This window comes from Suncus etruscus, chromosome 18 (genome assembly GCF_024139225.1).
Source record: "Suncus etruscus isolate mSunEtr1 chromosome 18, mSunEtr1.pri.cur, whole genome shotgun sequence".
Classification (NCBI taxonomy): Eukaryota; Metazoa; Chordata; class Mammalia; order Eulipotyphla; family Soricidae; genus Suncus; species Suncus etruscus.
The window spans coordinates 39473546-39491474 of NC_064865.1; the positions used below are offsets into that span (position 1 = coordinate 39473546).

Sequence of the window (17929 nt, forward strand, 5' to 3'; positions counted from 1 at the left end):
CTTCACCTGGCCAGATCCTTGGCCTCCCCCTGCTAGGCCATGCTGAAGACTGAACAGAGTGGCTCAGGGTGGACAAAGAGGAGCTGGCTGCCTGCCCAGGGCTCTGCACCCAGACGGTTCCATGTAACATCTCTGAGTCATGTGTCTGGCCAGGGGAGCCCCTCAGCTGATGCAGTCTGTTTACTTTTTCTCCTTCAGGAAGTTTCGGTGTTGGGGGCATGCACAGGACATTCACACAGCGGCTTCTGCACACACACAGATGAGTCCAAGCCACCAGAGAGGTAAGGGTGTTTACTGGAGCTAGGGCTCCTGCCAATGACCTCCTGCTGTTGTTTGTTAGGGTGTTGTTTGTTAGGGGCTAGCCCTGGAGAGGGACTCATTTCACCAGGGTCCAGTCCTGCCTTCCAGGTTGCTGTCACCATACTTTTTTTTTTTTTTTTTTTGGTTTTTGGGCCACACCCGGTAACGCTCAGGGGTTACTCCTGGCTATGCGCTCAGAAGTCGCTCCTGGCTTGGGGGACCATATGGGACGCCGGGGGATCGAACCGAGGTCCGTCTCCTAGGCTAGCGCAGGTAAGGCAGGCACCTTACCTCCAGCGCCACCGCCCGGCCCCAACTGTCACCATACTTGATGGCCATCACCATAATAGAGTGGGCCCAGGTGAGAGTTCCTGACCTCTTTCACTTTGGGGGAGCGTTGAGCTGCTTTCCTGCTCACCCCAGAAAACAAATCCATCAGGACAAGGCTTGGCTTTATTTCCTCTTGTGTTGGGGGCACAGCGTCTGGTGCAGAGGCACCAAATTGGGTAATTTGTGGAATGAACCAGTGACGAGACTTTCTTCCCTTCCCATAAGAATTGCCAGGGTTCAGAGATGGCACCCATCATTTTCTTTACTTTGAGGGGAGCGGGTTTGGGGGCCATACCTGGTGCTGTTCTGGAGCTACTCCTGGCTTCGTGCTCAGGAGTGACCCCTGGCGGTGCCTCGGGGACTGGATGCTGTGGTGTTGGAAAATGAACCAGAGTCAATCGCGGGGTAGGTGGGTTCCTTCCCCACCTCTGGACCATCTTCTCCACCACCTTGTCTCTATTTTCTTTCACTTGAGCCAGCATTAAGTAGGTAGTTTTTGGGTGCTTGTTTTTCTGCTTTGTCTGGTCACAGGGCTGCAGATAGGAGGGCTGGGCCCTGCCCAGAGATTCATTCCTTTTTTTTCTTTTTTCTTTTATTTTTGGATCACACCCAGTGGCACTTCTATAACTCCTGGCTCTGAGCTCAGAAATTATTCCTAGCAGGTCAAAGGGACCGTATGGGATGCTGATAATGGAACCTGGGTTGGCCTCGTACAAGGCAGACAGACATTCTACCTGCTGTGCTTTCTCTCTGGCCCAGGATTCATTTCTTTTTGATCAGTTTTTGGGGTGGTGGGTTCTCCCCGAGGCTGAACAATGCTCTGGATGCCCCATGACCCTTTCCCTGTTTGTTCTCAGGATGCCCAGCGGTGGGCTTTAGAAACTCCCAGAAGAGGAGCAGCAGGGAATTTGAGGTTCATTGTCCCAGTTGTTGGGAGGCCAGGCCAGGGTGGGGTCCACATGGGGGGCCAGGGGAAAGCTGGGGCTGCTGCCTTACTGGTTGGAACCTCTGAAGTTCCCTGGTTCCTGCCGCTGTTTCCGGGCCTCGTTTCCCCTTCTGTGCCTTGAACCTGCTGCGGGCTTTTCCTGTCACCCTGTGCGTGTGTGTATGTCAGACTCGGGGGGCAGAAGGGGCTTGCAGGAAGCTTCAGGCAGGGGCCTCTCCTGCCGTCCAGCCCACAGCCAGTTCTTTCTTCTAGAGGAGATCTGACAGAAGAAGAGGAAGAAGGGGGGGTGCTAGGGGCTTCTGTGGGTCCCCCTGAGGAATGAGACAGCCCTACCTGGCTACTTTCTCACTTGCTGTATCCCAGGTGGTTTATCCAGCTTTTATGAGCTTTGGCATGAGGTTTTGTCCCCTTAGCTCTGGCCTGCAAAGGTGAGACTCTGCCGTTATCTGATTCTTTCATTGCCCATCTCAGGAAAGTAGGCCAGAGATTCAGCAGCCCCAAGGATTCAGCTCAGGCCTTGCTCTGACTTGCCTGCCATAGCCTCCTGTGCTTAGCAAGTATGGCCCTGAAGCAGAAAAAAAAAAAAAAAGACAAACTAGAAAACCCTTTGGTATCACCAAAGGTGGGCTGGGTTGGGAACATCATTGTGGTGGTGGGACTGGGAACCTGGGTGGGGTAAGAGGAAATGCAGGCTAAGAGATGTCGAGTGTTAAGTGTTGGGGTACAGAGCACACGGCAGTGCAGTGCAGATGCTGGTCAGAACAGGAGAAACTGGGCTTGGGACTAGCCTTGGGAGCAAGTTGGTGCAGGGTAGAGGCCTTTGGATTGGTCCTCATATTGCCTTCTAATTAGATGTCTCTCAATTGGTTCCTTTGGTTTACATATTAAAAAGATGTTTCCCCATTGCCTCTTCATCTGGCTTTTCCCCCTCTCCTTGGGGGTGGGCCTTGTTCTTTCCAATGTAGGTTGCTTTGGAGGCCTGGAGGAGGAGCTGCCATTTTGGTTCATGGTTCCACTTGGTAGTGTGACTGGCTTGTGGGTAAACAGCTTGCTATTCCTTCCCAACTATGTGTGGATTATTACCTGCATTGAAATTGCTGCTAGACCTGCGTCTCTTGTCCTACCTGGACTTGGGGCATGGGGATCCCTCTCCCTCTCTGGGGATTGTGGCACACACACCCACCACTTCACAGCGCAGGAGTGCAGTCCCGTGAGCCAGGCCTATTGTGTAGACAGGAGCACTTGGCTTGAGACCCAAAACCCATGTGATCCCTTGTTTATATTGGGGAGTAGCCTCCAGCACTTCAGGGGGTGAGCCAAGAGAAAAAGGAAAAAGAAAATGTTGGTTTATCATGAGGTCAGTTTTATTTATTTACTTATTTATCTATTGGTTTGTTTTTTTTTTTGGGGGGGGGTCACACCTGTCAATGCTCACGACTTACTCATTTTTTTTTTTTTTTTTTTTTGGTTTTTGGTTTTTGGGTCACACCTGGCAGTGCTCAGCGGTTACTCCTGGCTGTCTGCTCAGAAATAGCTCCTGGCAGGCACGGGGGATCATATGGGACATCGGGATTCGAACCAACCACCTTTGGTCCTGGATCGGCTGCTTGCAAGGCAAACACCGCTTGCTATCTCTCCGGGCCCTCAGGACTTACTCTTTTTTTTTTTTTTTTGGTTTTTGGGCCACACCCGGCAGTGCTCAGGGGTTACTCCTGGCAGGCATGGGGGACCATATGGGACACCGGGATTCGAACCAACCACCTTTGGTCCTGGATTGGCTGCTTGCAAGGCAAACACCGCTGTGCTATCTCTCCGGGCCCCAGGACTTACTCTTTTTTTTTGTTTTTTGGGCCACACCCGGCAGTGCTCAGGGGTTACTCCCGGCTGTCTGCTCAGAAACAGCTCCTGGCAGGCACGGGGGACCATATGGGACACCGGGATTCGAACCAGCCACCTTTGGTCCTGCATCGGCTGCTTGCAAGGCAAACACCGCTGTGCTATCTCTCCGGGCCCTCAGGACTTACTCTTGACACTGTGTTCAGGATCACTCCTGGCAGTGCTGGGGCATCATACAAGATCCTGGTTATCAAAGCAGATTAATCTGTGAGCTAGCAAGTGTCTTACTGTAACCCTGAAACATTGCTCCAGCCCCTAGTAGTCATTTCTTAAAGGTTGGTTGGAGTGTGGGGTCCGTATTAATAAACTTTTTTTGTTTGTTTATTTTTGGGTCATACCCGGCAATGCTCAGGAGTTACTCATGGCTCTGCACTCAGAAATCACCCTGGCAGGCTCAGGGGACCATATGGGATGTCGGGATTCAAACCACCATTGGTTCTGGGTTGGCTGCTTGCAAGGCAAATGCCCTACCACAGTGCTGTCTCTCCGGCCCACAAATTTTTTTTTTTTTGGGCCACACCCGGCGGTGCTCAGGGGTTACTCCTGGCTGTCTGCTCAGAAATAGCTCCTGGCAGGCACGCGGGACCATATGAGACACCGGGATTTGAACCAACCACCTGGATCGGCTGCTTGCAAGGCAAACGCCGCTGTGCTATTTCTCCGGGCCCAAACTTTTTTTTTTAATTAGTAAAGCAGGTTGTTTTTGTTGAGTGTATCTAGCTCAAAATATGTGAGATGAGGGGCCAGGGTAATAGCATAGCAGTACGGCGTTTGCCTTGCATGTGGCTCACCCGGACGGACGGGTTGATTCCTGGCATCCCATATGGTCCCCGAGCCTGTGAGAAGCTATTTCTGAGCTCAGAGCCAGGAGTAACCCTTGAGCGCTGCTGGGTGTGGCTCCCCAAAAAAGGAAAGATGTAAGATGAAAGGAGGGAAATGTGTTCAAGAGAGAACCTGGGCTGCTTCTGAGTAAAAACAAGCAAAGAAACGTAGAGACAGCAAGAGTATTCAAGACTTCAAGAGTGAGTAAGCTCAACAGACTTTCAATCCTTTGGGACATTCCAATCCATCCATCCATTTACACCCTGAGTGGAACTTTTACTTATAATCGGTCATTGGAAAATATTGATTTGCTGAGTTATATGGGTCTTATAGTGATTGACATTTATTTTACGGAGCCAGGAAATCACAGGCATTAATATCTTCGCTGGCATATATACCAGAAAAAGACTTCAAATAGAGGGGCTGGAGAGCTAGTCCAACAGGTAGGATGCTTGCACTGCTTGCAGCTGACCCGGCCTTCAATGCCCGGAATCCCTTATGATGTCCCAAACTCTACCAGGAGAAATTCCTGAGGGCAGAACCAGAGTAACCTCTGAGCATCTCCAGGTGTGGCCCCAAACCAAAAACAAACCAAAAAATGGGTCTGAGTGACAGTGTAGCAGGTTAGGAATTTGCCTTGAACGTGGTTGACCCTGTTGCTCCCTGGAATTCTATATGGTCCCCTGAGCCCGCCAGGACTGATCCCTGAGCACAGAGCCAGGAGTAACCCCTGAACACCATCAGTTGTGGCCCCAGGAAAACCAAAAAGACAAGACTGCAGATATAGAAAGATGTCAGGTTCAGTGACCCATGCAAGTTATCCATTTCATTTTTCTCTCAAATGCTTGATTTTTACCGCTGGTAACATAGTCTCAGATTCTTTGATTCTTTTCCTCTTGTTATTTCCCCCATTTTGCACTCCAGGGAAATGAACTCGGGGCTTCACACGCACAAGACACATGAGCTGCTTCCCCATCCCCAGAAATGCTTTTCAGAACTGATTTCTTCCTGATTTCTTGTCCCTGGGATGAGAGCCCAACCTCCCAGGCGAATGCCCCGAGAACCTACTGGTCAACAGCCCGGACACTTTGGATGATGTATTGCTGCACCCCCTTTTCCTCTGAGCCTGTGTTCAGAGCTTCGTGCCTGCCCCCGCTGTGCTGTCGTCTCTCTGCTCTCCTGATGTGCCGCTGCGAGCAATGACCCAGCTTTGCACATTTTCTCGGGAGGTTCCCGGGTGTCCCTGGGAGGCTGCTTAGTGCTTGTCTTGGTTTCTGTATCGCCATCCCGCTGGGAGGGGTTTGCAGTGCTCCTCTGTCCTCTGCTGTCCTTTGCTGTTGGCACTGGATCCTGCAGGATTGTGGCACAACTTCTTGGCTGTAACCCTGAGGGATGATGCACAGGCCAGTTCTGCACTCAGGCAGATGCCACCAAACAGGCCACGCAGTTGGGTACGGGTCCCTTGCACCTCATGCCCCGGCTCTAAAGTTTGCCAAGGACTCAGAGCACTGCTTGTGTGTCTGTGTGTAGCTTGATACAAGCTACGTGTGTTTTTCCTGTGTTTGCCACCATTGCCTAAATATACTCATCCCCTCCTTTATTGGCCTTCCTGTTTCTCTTCTACCCCAAGATTCCTGAGCGCTCACCAAACTCTACATTAGTGGTCCTCAAACTTTTTAAATAAGGGACCAGTTCACTGTTCCTCAGACCATTGGAGGGCCGGACTATAGTAAAAACAAGAATTATGAACAAATTCCTATGCACACTGCATGTATTTTATTTTGAAGTGAGGAAACAAAATGGGAACAAATACACTATGTGACCCATGGGCCATAGTTTGAGGACCACTGCTCTAAACATTTGGGGGTAGGTAATTCTTTGGGCAAGGCCTACGTCGTATGAGGGTGTTGAACATCATTCCTAGCCTTTTATGAACAACAGGATAGATGGCATGGCCACATGCATACATGTGGAAACCAGACATGTCCCTTCTTGTGGCAGGTCATCCTGCCATCAGCCCTCTAGTGCTGCTTGTGGCTGGGTATGTGGGATGAAAGTCTTGTAAACCAGTAAGATAATCGGCTTGTTCTTGCCCTGGAGAGCTGCTGGCAGTAGACTCCGTAGACTCCAGGGCTGTTAGGGCTTTGGGGAGGAGGATGGCTCTAGGGAGCAGACTGTTCAGAGGAGAAATTCTACCATAGCTTAGACAGAGCCTCTGTGAACCCAGCCCCACACTGATTGTCTCTCTCATGCCTCACGTAGCCCCAAATTTGGTTTTGGGGGCTCCACCCAGAGGTGCTTGGAAGCTACTCCCGATACCTCTCTGTTCAGGTGTCCTGTGTGCAAAGCACATTTTGCAGATGTTTAGCCTGTTGAATCATCTTTGGCTCCTTTGGGGGGGCCTGTGTTGTGGGGCCATATTTGGCTGTGCTCAGGAGCTCTTCCCTGCACTGTGTTTGGGGATCATTCTGGCAGTGCTCAGGGGGGGACCTTATAGTGCCAGGGATCGAGAATGGGCTTCTTATATAATAAGCAAAACCCTGAGTTTATGTATTTTTTGTTGCAGGGTGATGTGAGATTGGTGAGGAGAAAACTAGCCTTCTCTGTAATGAGGTTCTTTCAGGGTCAAAATAGCTTAGTTTTCCCTCCAATGAATTTCCCAACTCCTGACTACAGCAAAGAAAAGTCCAGTGGGAAAAAAACAAAAGACAAAGCCTCTGGCCCAGATCAACCTCATACCTTCCTCCTCTGCCTGACCCATTCCTTCCAGACTCTAGGAGATTGTCCTCCATAATAGGCTGGACAGGGGCCCCAGTGGGACCAGTGTGACTGCGTGCAAGCTGGCCGTGAGCACATAACCTTACATGGCCCTAGGAATAGTGCAGCTGTGATTTTGTTAAGGATCTTGAGGAGGCGGGAGATAATCCTAGATGAGCAGAGTGACCCTGAAGCACAGTCACGAGTGTCCTTTTAAGAGGGAGCACACGAGCCTGGACACAGGAGATGATGACGGCGTGTGACTCTCACTGCCGCAGGATGCTTTGCTGCTGGCTCTGAAGCTGGGGCAGGAGGCCAAGGAATGTGAGGAATGGGGCTGGAGCAGCGGGAAGTGCAGGGACGCAGGATGCAGGGACGCAGCCCACCCCAGAACCGCTGCAGGAAGGCAGCCCTGCCAGCAATAGCTCAGCCCCAGGCTCTTTCGCTTTGTTGGACTTTTGCTTTTTGAGCCATATCCAGCAGTGCTTCAGGGTCACTCTCCTCTGTGCACTCAGGAATACTCCTGGCATTGCGTGGATGCTGGGGATAGAACCCGGGTCCGCCTCAGTTAAGGGAAAGATCCTAACCATTGTGCTATACTATCACTCCTGCCCCCTAATGTGGACTTCTGCAGAACTGGCAGAAGACAAATTTTTTTGTTTTGTTTTTGTGTTTGTCTGGGGGTGTTTTGGAACCACACCTAGTGGAACTCAGGGCATACTTTTGGCTCAGGGCTTATCCTTGGAGTGCATTGTATGGAGTGCCAGAGATCAGACCTGTGCAAGACAAGTGCCTTAACCACTTAGCCTTAGCCCCAACAATAAATCTTTTAAGCCTCTAAATTTGGGTTAAGTTGTCCCAGAGGTAGCAGGACACTACTCCCTGGCTTAGACATAGGAGTGACTTACCTTGATTTGAAGATGGCCTGATGTTCCCCCTTTGTGGATGGGACTTTGTCTAGTCTTCTCTAGACTGATGCATGTGACAGTATGCTCCCTGGTTTTGAGAGTCTCTTGTGGGGCAAAGAGAGCATGCACCCTGTAGTATCTGGTCAACTGTGTACGATTATGCTTTGGGAGAAAGTTTTCCCCTTCTTCAATGGAATGGGCAGTCACGAGTGATTCTTCCAGGGCAGGAGTCAGGCTTAGTCCAAATCTGATCCCTCTATCTTCCTCCAACATTCCTATTTCCTCTGTTCCTCAGCAGCTCAGTATCAGGCTCTGCGCCCCGAGGACAAGCCATGACAGAAGGGCTGAAACATCTCAGCATTGCGGTAAAACATTTCTGCAGTGCTTGTGTGAGTGGGTGTGGAGAGAGGGGGTTGACCAGGCCATGACTTGTTTCTGGTTGGAAGACTGACTGAAGGGAGAGAGGTCATGGTGGTCTGCAGAAGTCACCACTGAGAGGGAAGGGGCCGGAGAGATAGCCTGGAGATAGGGCATTTGCTTTGCATGCAGAGGGACAGTAGTTCGAATCCTGGCTTCCCATATGGTCCCTCGAGCCTGCCAGGAGCGATTTCTGAGCGTAGAGCCAGGAGTAACCCCTGAGCACTGCTGGGTGTGACCCGAAAGCCAAACCAAACAACAACAACAAACCAATAACTACTGAGAAGGAAGGAAGGAGTAGGGCCGGCCAGGGAGCTGTACCTTTTCTCCTGGGCATTGGTGCAGGAGACCTCATGGGGTCTGGTGGTGGCAGAGAAGGGGACCTTTAGGAGGGTGCCAGGGATTAAAGTTGAGTTGACTACATGCAAGGCAAATGCCCTCCCTGCCGTGCTTTTTCTCTGGTTCCTGCCTGGTCTTCTGAGTGGGGTGTCCTCGAGCACATGGTGCTGGGCTCTGCCATCTCCTGGGGCCTCCGTGTTGCTCAGGGTTTCTAAGAATCAGCCCGGAGAGGTTGAGCGAGCTGGGCTTGGCCGGATGCCAGCTCCCTGGCGAGTGACTTTATGGGAGGTCAGGTGCCCTGGCAGCTCTGCAGAAGCCGCCTGTCAGTGCCGACCATAAACCCTAATGCCTTCTGGGGGCCAAGTACAAACTGTCTCCATAGAATCAGTCACCTGCGGCTCCCTACCCAGTTTGGTTTTTGGTTTGTTTGTTTGTTTTGGTTTTACACCTGTCTCTGCTCAGGGCTTTACTTCAGCCTCGGTGCTCAGGGATCATTCCTGGTAGAGCTCAGTGGACCACACGGGGTGGGGTGCCAGAGATCAAACCCCTGTACTTAGCTGTCCTCAAGGCAAGCACCTGATCTGCTGGAATTTCTCTCTAGCCTTCTGTCCTCCATTTAGTAGTCCTGGGTAACTTCTCAGATTTCCTTTAAGTAAAGGCACTGGATATATTGTGATTAAAAGGAAAAGAAGACTGTCGGGGTCTAGAATGATATAACACAGTGGATAGGGCACTTCCCTTACATACAGGCAGACTCAGGTTCAGACCCCAACATCCCATATGGTTTCCCCAAGCCGTAATTTCTGAATGCAGAACCAGGAGTAAACTCGAGTACTGCTGCGTGTGGCCCAAAAATCGAAGAGAAAAAAAAGTCTACAGTAAAAACTAGACATTAGCATTACTATAATCACAGTATAATATCATACCTATCAGTAGTAGAATCATTACTCCCATCTCTCCAAGCAAAATCCCCAGACAAACCAACTCCCAAGCTGTAGAAAGCATTCGACTGAAATTATAACCTCCTAACTCTATTTGGGGAGGAGGTGCATTTTGGGCCACACCTAGCTTTACTTGGGCTATTTCTGGCTCTGTGCTCATGGGGGATTCCTGGCAGTGCTCATGGGACCATATTCGGTCCCAGGGATCAAATCAGGGACAGACACATGCAAGGCAAATGCCTTGCCTACTTGTACTCTCTCCGTCCCCGTCTAGCTCTATTTATATCTGATCCCAGTACATGGCTTTTGTAGTTCTTCTTTCCTTTTTTTTTGTTTGTTTGTTTTTGGACCATACCCAGCGACTCTCAGGGGTTATTCCTGTCTCTGCGCTCAGAAATCGCTCCTGGCAAGCTTGGGGGACCATATGGGATGCCAGAAATCCAACCCAGGTCCGTCCTGCGTCGGTCGTGTGCAAGGCAAATGCCCTACCTACCTCTGTGCTATCTCTCTAGCCACTCTAGCTCTTCTTCTGGGTTGTCAGCACCCCACTGCCTTTCTCACCTTGACATATAGTTAGACTTTTGTATCCTCAAGTGCATTCATTGATTGAAAACATGCTGAGTCCACTCTACTGCCCATCCTCGACGCCAGCAGGCCTGTCTACTACCTACACCTGCCAATGCCCCTTCAGTCCCTTGCAGACCCACTGCAGCCTTGTCCTCTGCTCTTATTTATTATTTTTATTTTATGGCTTTGGGTCCAAACCTGACAATGTTCAAGGGTTACTCCTCGCTCCACACTCAGGGATTGCTCCCACTGGTGCTTAGGGGACCTTATGGGATGCCAGGGATCAAGCCCTGCTTGGCCGTGTGCAAGGCAAGTGCCCTCCCTGTTATACTGTTGCTCTGGGGCCCCACCCTTCCCCTTCTTCCAACCTTTCTACTCCTCCCTTTGTTGCCATGATCTAGGACCACATACTGCAGTGCTCTCTGAGGGCCAAACACTTGTCTATGTGCTCCTTACTGATTGAATTGTGGTGCTTGTACTTGTTCTGGCTGCCATGTTCATGGGACTCTCTATGCTCCTGGGAACTCTCTCTGGGCATACTGGAGCTCGCCGGCACCGTCTTCAGTGGAGTTTGCAGACTCCGGAGTCCTGACCAGACACTTCTGTCCAGAACACACTCAGCACATAGGGGTTGTGCTCTCGGCCTCACACTCTCAGGTACAGCCATCAAACCTTCCTCTGGGGTCCCCTAGAACAGGGATTGTCTGTTTCAAATTTGCTTTGTACCCCGGCCCTGAGCCTGTGGCAGATGACCCGGACCACTTCCCTAGGCTAGTTCTGGCTCTCTATGTTCGGTGCTCACTGTGGTCTGAGCCCTAACCCTCCTCCTCTCTGTTTTCGTCTTTCTTCCCTGGACAGCGTCTATCCCCGAGACACTCTGAGTTCTGAGGATGCGATGTCCAAGTGACAGCAGCCCTACTAGGCACCCCAAATCTTCTTCCCAGAAATAGGCTTCATGATGGGATCCTATGGGGCTGTGAGCAGAGCATCTCATCAGGCCCTATAGAATGGTGGCTGCTGGCCTGGCCTGCTGAGGACTCCTTCCCATGAAACCTCTTTGACCCTGGTGTCCCTCAGTCCTGGTCCTTTTATCCTGTTTGTGACCAAGTCTCTGGCACCAGGCTGTAAGTTTTTTAGGAGTTGGGTTCCCTGGTTTTGAATTATAGTACAGCTGGGAAAGTGTTTGCTTTGCACACAGCTGACCTCGTATGGATCCCCAGCATCTAATATAGTCCCCACCAGGAGGAATAATTTCTGAGTGCAGAGCCAGCAGTAAGCCCTGAGCATCCTTGGGTATGGCCCCCAAACCAAATCAAAACAAAAGAAAGCTGAGCCTCCCTGTGTCCATTTCCCTTCCCGTGGCCAGCTGAAACCAGCCACTCTTCGTGGCCCAGGGCACATTAGCCTTGTGCCCGCGTGACCTCTGGGTGGTCACCTGGTTCAGCAAGTCTCGCCGACGTGTGGGAGGAAGCGTCACCCCTCCCTTCTCCAGACGAGCTGGAGAGGCTCAGACTTGTTAGGGAAGTTGCCCACAGCTGCACAGCTCATCTGTGACGAGGCAGGGGAATGAACCCGGCTGATGCAAGCCCTGCACGGTAACCCTCGGGGGCCTGCCCGTCATCTTCCACTTTGGAATGTACCCGCCCGACTCGCCAGGCTGGTGGGTGGCAGCTCTGAGAACATTCCCTGCCTTCCACTCTCCTTGGCCACCCAGTGGAAGTGCAGCATGGGCCCCGCTGTGCCGTCCCTCTCGCTCACTCGCGGCTGTGCCTCGTGGCTCGATCGTGGCCATGAACCTGTGGGTAGTGGGTGCACCTCGGAGGGTGGGAGGAGCACAGGAAATGACCCGCTTTGAGTGATGAATCAGTCTGGCCGAGGGAGCAATGGAAGGGAAGGGAACCCTAAACACCAGTGGCGAGTGAGTGGAAGGAAGCAGCATTTGCTTCTTAGTTTTCGGGCTGTACCCTGTGACACTCGGGTTACTCCTGGCTATGTGTTCAGAAATCACCCCTGTCTTGGGGGATCATATGGGACGCAGGGGGAATCGAACCACGGTCCGTCCTAGGTTAGTGTGTGCAAGGCAAACACCCTACCTCCTGCGCCTCTGCTCCTGCCCCAGCATTTGCTTCTTTTTTTTTTTTTTTTTTTTTTTTTTGGTTTTTGGGCCACACCCGTTTGAAGCTCAGGGGTTACTCCTGGCTATGTGCTCAGAAATCGCCCCTGGCTTGGGGGGACCATATGGGACGCCGGGGGATCGAACCGCGGTCCTTCCTTGGCTAGCGCTTGCAAGGCAGACACCTTACCTCCAGCGCCACCTACCCGGCCCCAGCATTTGCTTCTTGACATTTGTCTTGGGCCAGAATTTAGGGACTTTTCCCCAGTCTACCAGGTGTGGGTACTAGTTGCCCCAGGAGTTACAGGAGGGACAGACAGACACACAGCTAGGTACTGGACTTCCCTCCCTCTCAGGTCACTGTGCTTGCCAAAAGTAAGGGGGGCTTTTTGGCTAGCAGTAGCCAGGACCAGGGAACGAGGCTCAGAGAGCTGGCATGCACTTTGCACATGGAACCCTGGTTTTATCTCTGGCACAGAAGGGTCCCCACAACTCGCCTCGACAAGCTGAGAGAAGCCCCCAGGCAGTGCTAGATGCTACTTCGAAAACAGACAGAAAGACAGAACACCCAGACTAAGAAGCTGCATTATGTTGTTGTCTCCTGCATCTTTCCTCCCCAAACTTTGTGGTCATGGTGTTTTTGTTTTGTTTTGAGGCCACACTTGGCGATGCTCAGGGTTTACTCCTGGCTCTGTGCTCTGGAATTATTCCTGGTGATGCTCAGGGGACCATCTGCGGTGCCGCGGATCAAACCCAGATCTGCCATATGCTGCAAGGCTAGTGCCCTAATCATTGTGCTATAGCTCTGGCCCCTCCCTGAGTTACTTTTGGAGCTTTTTCTCGTTCACTCCATGTTTCCTAGCTGGAGGTAGGGGCTGAGGGACAGGCATGGCTTTGGGTTGTCAGAAGCAGCAGGTACAGAGGTCATCTTGGCTGTGATCTTGGTTGCTCCCACCCCCAGTACACACTTCCTCAGGCTTGTTGAGGGGTCCCAAGGAGAGACAGCTGTACATCTTCTGTCTTCTCCCAAAGGCTGGGTGCTCCCAAGCGGGACAAGAAGCAGCGTATGATGTTCTATGGGGTCATGGTCAGGAGCCAGATTGGGGAAAGCCTACAGTTCAAAAAAATGCCTGTGGAAGGTTCAGACTGTGGGGAGACCCTGGGTTTGATTCTCAGCATCTCTTTCACACATAATCAAGGGCGTGCACACACACACACACACACACACACGCCTCAGAGATTTGTATTTACATAGACTTATATTTACATAAATACATTGTGTTTACATAGAAATTATTATACTGTTACTGTTTGAGTTGGGCCAAACTTGGCAGTACTGGAGTTACTCCCTTGCACTGGCGTCTGTGCTTTGGGTCACTCCCAAACAAAACAGGGTCGCCCAGGCAAACACCCATCCATCACTCCGGCACTCGTGTGCGGTTTTTCTCTTGCTTATGATCGCAGGGTTCCTAGCTGCTGAGGACAGCTGGGTGGGCAGATAATTCTGGTTCAGACATGAGAAGCCCCACGTTGTTAGCTGCTCGCTGCCGACTTTGGGCCCGGCCTGTTCTTCCCCATCTCACCGGAACTCATATTTTTGCTCTCAGAACTGTGTATTGGTGCCAGGAATGCAGTTCAAGTAGTAGAGATTGAGCCTCACAGGGGCCAGGCTGGGTTGGATCCCCAGAGGCCGAGGCCCTAGAGCGTGAGATGTGTGCCACAGGGGCTTGGCTGCAATGCCAGAAGGCGCGTCTTGTCCAACATTCCGTGCTGTGACCCCCTTTTCTTGCCAACCCCACACCCCCAGGGAATCTGGTAGTAGCATGGCTTCCTGACCTTTCTCTTCCCCCCAGGGGGTAAGCAGAGAAAGAAAGGGGTTTGTTCCAAAGCTGTCAGTGCCACTGGGGAAGATGGCTCAACAGAAAGGTGCGGCCTCAAGCTGGGGAGACCCCAGCTTTTGATTCTGATCACTGGCTGGAAGTAGGGGCAGGGAGACTGCCAACACTGTTCTCCTAGGACCCTCCCCAGTTCCCACTTTTCCTGCCTGCCCCTTGCCTGATGGTTTGACAGGTCTGCAGATCTGTGCCCACCGGATCCCTGGCGCCTAGTCTTGGGGTCTGGGCTATTTGTTCCTAACATGGTCAGCACTCACAGCTCAGATGCCATTGTAGGAATGCATAGCTCAGAGGCAGGGAGGAGGGTGGAGTGGGGGGAATCCTAAGAGGGACAGGCCTGGTCACCTCCTTCACCTATTATGGGGTACAGAGGGCCTGGTCAGGACCTGTGTGAATCCAGATTGGGCGAGGCTTGGAAACCCAACTTTTTTCTGGGTCACTTTGTCTGTGTACAGGTTGACCAGGCATGGCCCAGGAATCACAGTGGTCTACAGGACGATTTCCACCAGTCCTAGTAGGTCAGGCTTTTTTCTCACTAGATTCCCCCCTGGCAGATTCCCCAGGCTGCAGCCCTGGACTTCTCCCTTCCTCCACTCTGAGCTATAATTAAGTTCCCGTGTGAAACCCTACCCCTCAGCTGACACGAGCCAGCCACTAGCCACCAAGCTGCCCGAGTGACTTTGAGGGCCGATATTTCAGCCTCTGGGCGGCTTTGGGGACATCTGAGCAGGGGTGGAGATCCTCCAGGAAAGGGAACAAGGTCCTCGGGGGTAGTACTGGTCCCAGTGTTGGACAGTGGGAAATCATAGGACATGAAGGGCTGTGAGTGGCAGGGGACACAGGGTGAAAACAGGCTGGCCAGAGGGTGTGCCCAGGAACATGTGTGTCCAGAAATATGCACGCCCAGGAACTCGCTCCCAGGAACAATCACCTGATCTCTGAGTTGTGAGGCAGAATATGAGCTCAGTCTTAAGCCTTTATTTTTTCTTATTTGTGAGTGTCCTTTCCTACCACCCACCTTGAGGCCTTACTGCGACAGTGCTCAGGGGCTCAGAGGTCATTCCTGGCTCTATTCAGGGACTGGCAGGGCTCAGGGGTCCCTATGTGGTGCCAGTGATCAAATGGGGTCAACTACATGCCAGGCAAGTCCTGCAACCCTTATAGTCACCCTCCAGCCCCGCTTTTTATGGCTGGTTTATTTGGTCCTTTCATGGGTGCTCAGAAGCCCACCCCCTGCTCTACCCTTCCTTGATTCTTGGCCAATCAGATGCAGTGCAAGGGCTCAAGGATGTGATGCTGGGCCGGTGAGGTGGCACTAGAGGTAAGGTGCCTGCCTTGCAAGCATTAGCCAAGGAAGGACCGTGGTTCGATCCCCTGGCGTCCCATATGGTTCCCCCAAGTCAGGGGCAATTTCTGAGCGTTTAGCCAGGAGTTACCCCTGAGTATCAAACGGCTGTGGCCGAAAAAAACAAACAAACAAAAAGGATGTGATGCTTTGGGGGGTTCTGTGATGCAGGGGACGGCCCAGTGCTCAGGAGCCTTTAGGGCTGTACCCAGTGAAGTTCAGGAGACTGTGTGCTGCTGGGAATCTATCTGAACCCATGTTGGCTGTATGTTAGGCATGGGCGCTAACCACTGTATGGTTTCCCCAGCCCCTGTTCTGTATCTTTCTCCTTCCTTCCTTCCTTCCTTCCTTCCTTCCTTCCTTCCTTCCTTCCTTCCTTCCTTCCTTCCTTCCTTCCTTCCTTCCTTCCTTCCTTCCTTCCTTCCTTCCTTTCTTTCTTCCTTCCTTCCTTTTCCTTTTCTTATTTAGTTTGTTTGGGGGCCACACATGGCAGTGCTCAGGGCTTACTCCTGGCTCTTGTGGTCAGGTATCATTCCAGGCAGGGTTTAGGGACCCTTATTTGGCACCAGGGATGAAACCTGGGTGCACATAAGATGAGCACCCTATCCACGTGCCTTCTTTTGGGCCTGTGTGTGTGTGTGTGTGTGTGTGTGTGTGTGTGTGTACTTTAAGTTGAGAGGGATTTCACATAGTGTAAAGCACATAACTCAGTGACTTCTGATTTCTTCACTGTATGGCTCAGCTATCACTCCAACTCCAGAACACCTTCACCTGCCAGGAATACCTTCTCTGTGCCTGCCTGGACTCAGCCATGGGACTCCCTTGGGTCCCCAGACCTGGGTAGCCATGTGCCCTCTTCCTCTTTGAGATACTCCCTTCCAGTATGGCCCTTGGTGTCTGCCTGCTCTCTCTGGGCTTAATGTTTTTGTGATGCCACTTATTTATTGTTCATTGGTTGGTGAGCATTTTGGTGGTTCCATGTTTTTTTGGTTTGCTTATTTTTGTTTTTGGCTCATACTTAGCAGTGCTCAGGAGTTACTCCTGGCTCTGCACTCAGGAATTACTTCTGGCCCAGATTGGCATTTGTATGGGATCAGACATGTGAAAAGCTGTGTTATTGCTCTGGCCCATGACCGTTTTCCTTTTCTTTCTTTTTTTTTTTTGGTTTTTGGGCCACACCCGTTTGACGCTCAGGGGTTACTCCTGGCTATACGCTCAGAAAACACCCCTGGCTTGGGGGGACCATATGGGACACCAGGGGATCGAACCGCGGTCCATCCACTTGCAAGGCAGACACCTAACCTGTAGCGCCACCTTCCCGGCCCCTCTTTCTTTTTTTTTTTTTTTTTTTATCAGTTTATTGGCTGGTGGTTTCTATGTTTTTTGTCTGTTTATTGGTCTGTGGGCACCTCAGTAGTTCCCATGTTTCAGTGTTTGCTTATAGGCTTTTTTTTTTTTTTTTTGGTTTTTGGGCCACACCCGGTAACGCTCAGGGGTTACTCCTGGCTATGTGCTCAGAAGTTGCTCCTGGCTTGGGGGACCATATGGGACACCGGGGGATCGAACCGCGGTCCGCCCAAGGCTAGCGCAGGCAAGGCAGGCACCTTACCTTTAGCGCCACCGCCCGGCCCCGCTTATAGGCTTTTGTGTTGATGTGCACTTTTATTCTTTGCAGACTCTACCTCAGAGAGAAGGGAAATGATATATGCCCTAGCAGTGTTTTAAGGAACCACTAGTCTTTTTTACCAGGTGGCTACCACATGTTCATTCATGTACTGATTTACTTAATTCTGTTTTCATTGGTCACTTGTTTTTTTTTTTTTTTTTTTTCAGTGAATATACAGATTCACCATTTTAGCCTTTTGTTGTTGCTTTGGTTTTGTATCTGAGCCCAGCAGTGCTCAGGGCTTATTCCTGGCTTTATGATCTGGGATCATTCCTTGTGCTGTTTGGGGAACCCTATGTGGTGTTAGGGACTGAACCAGTTAGGCCATATGCCAGGTCAGTAAGTGCCCTACCTGTTGTACTGTTTGTCTGGCTCTTAGCCATATTTATTTATTTATTTTTGTTTTTGTTTTGGGGGCCACACCCAGTGTCGTTTGTGTTATTCCTGGCTCTGTGCTCAGGAGTTACACCTGGCTATAGTCTGGGGGACCATACAGGATCAGGAATCAAAGCCTGGTTCTCCACACTGTTGTACTCCCTGCTGTACCCTGTGCTGTACTATCTCTTGGGCCCTGGTGATTCTGTTTTTTATTTCAAAAACTGCCATGTTCTTTTCCACAGCAACTTTGCACATGGTGTTCCCATGACGCCCTCTTGATTGATCACGTGATTGAATATAGAATATTAT

At 51.3% G+C, this 17929-nt stretch overlaps 1 protein-coding gene across 1 annotated transcript in view; it reads left to right on the forward strand.

Moving 5' to 3' along the window:
• PPARD (peroxisome proliferator activated receptor delta) overlaps nt 1–17929 on the forward strand; it is an 88319-nt gene that overhangs the window by 4643 nt on the left and 65747 nt on the right. The window contains exon 2 of the mRNA XM_049765264.1: nt 199–281. The gene's annotated coding sequence lies outside the window, so the exon portion shown is untranslated. The remainder of the gene's footprint in view (nt 1–198; nt 282–17929) is intronic.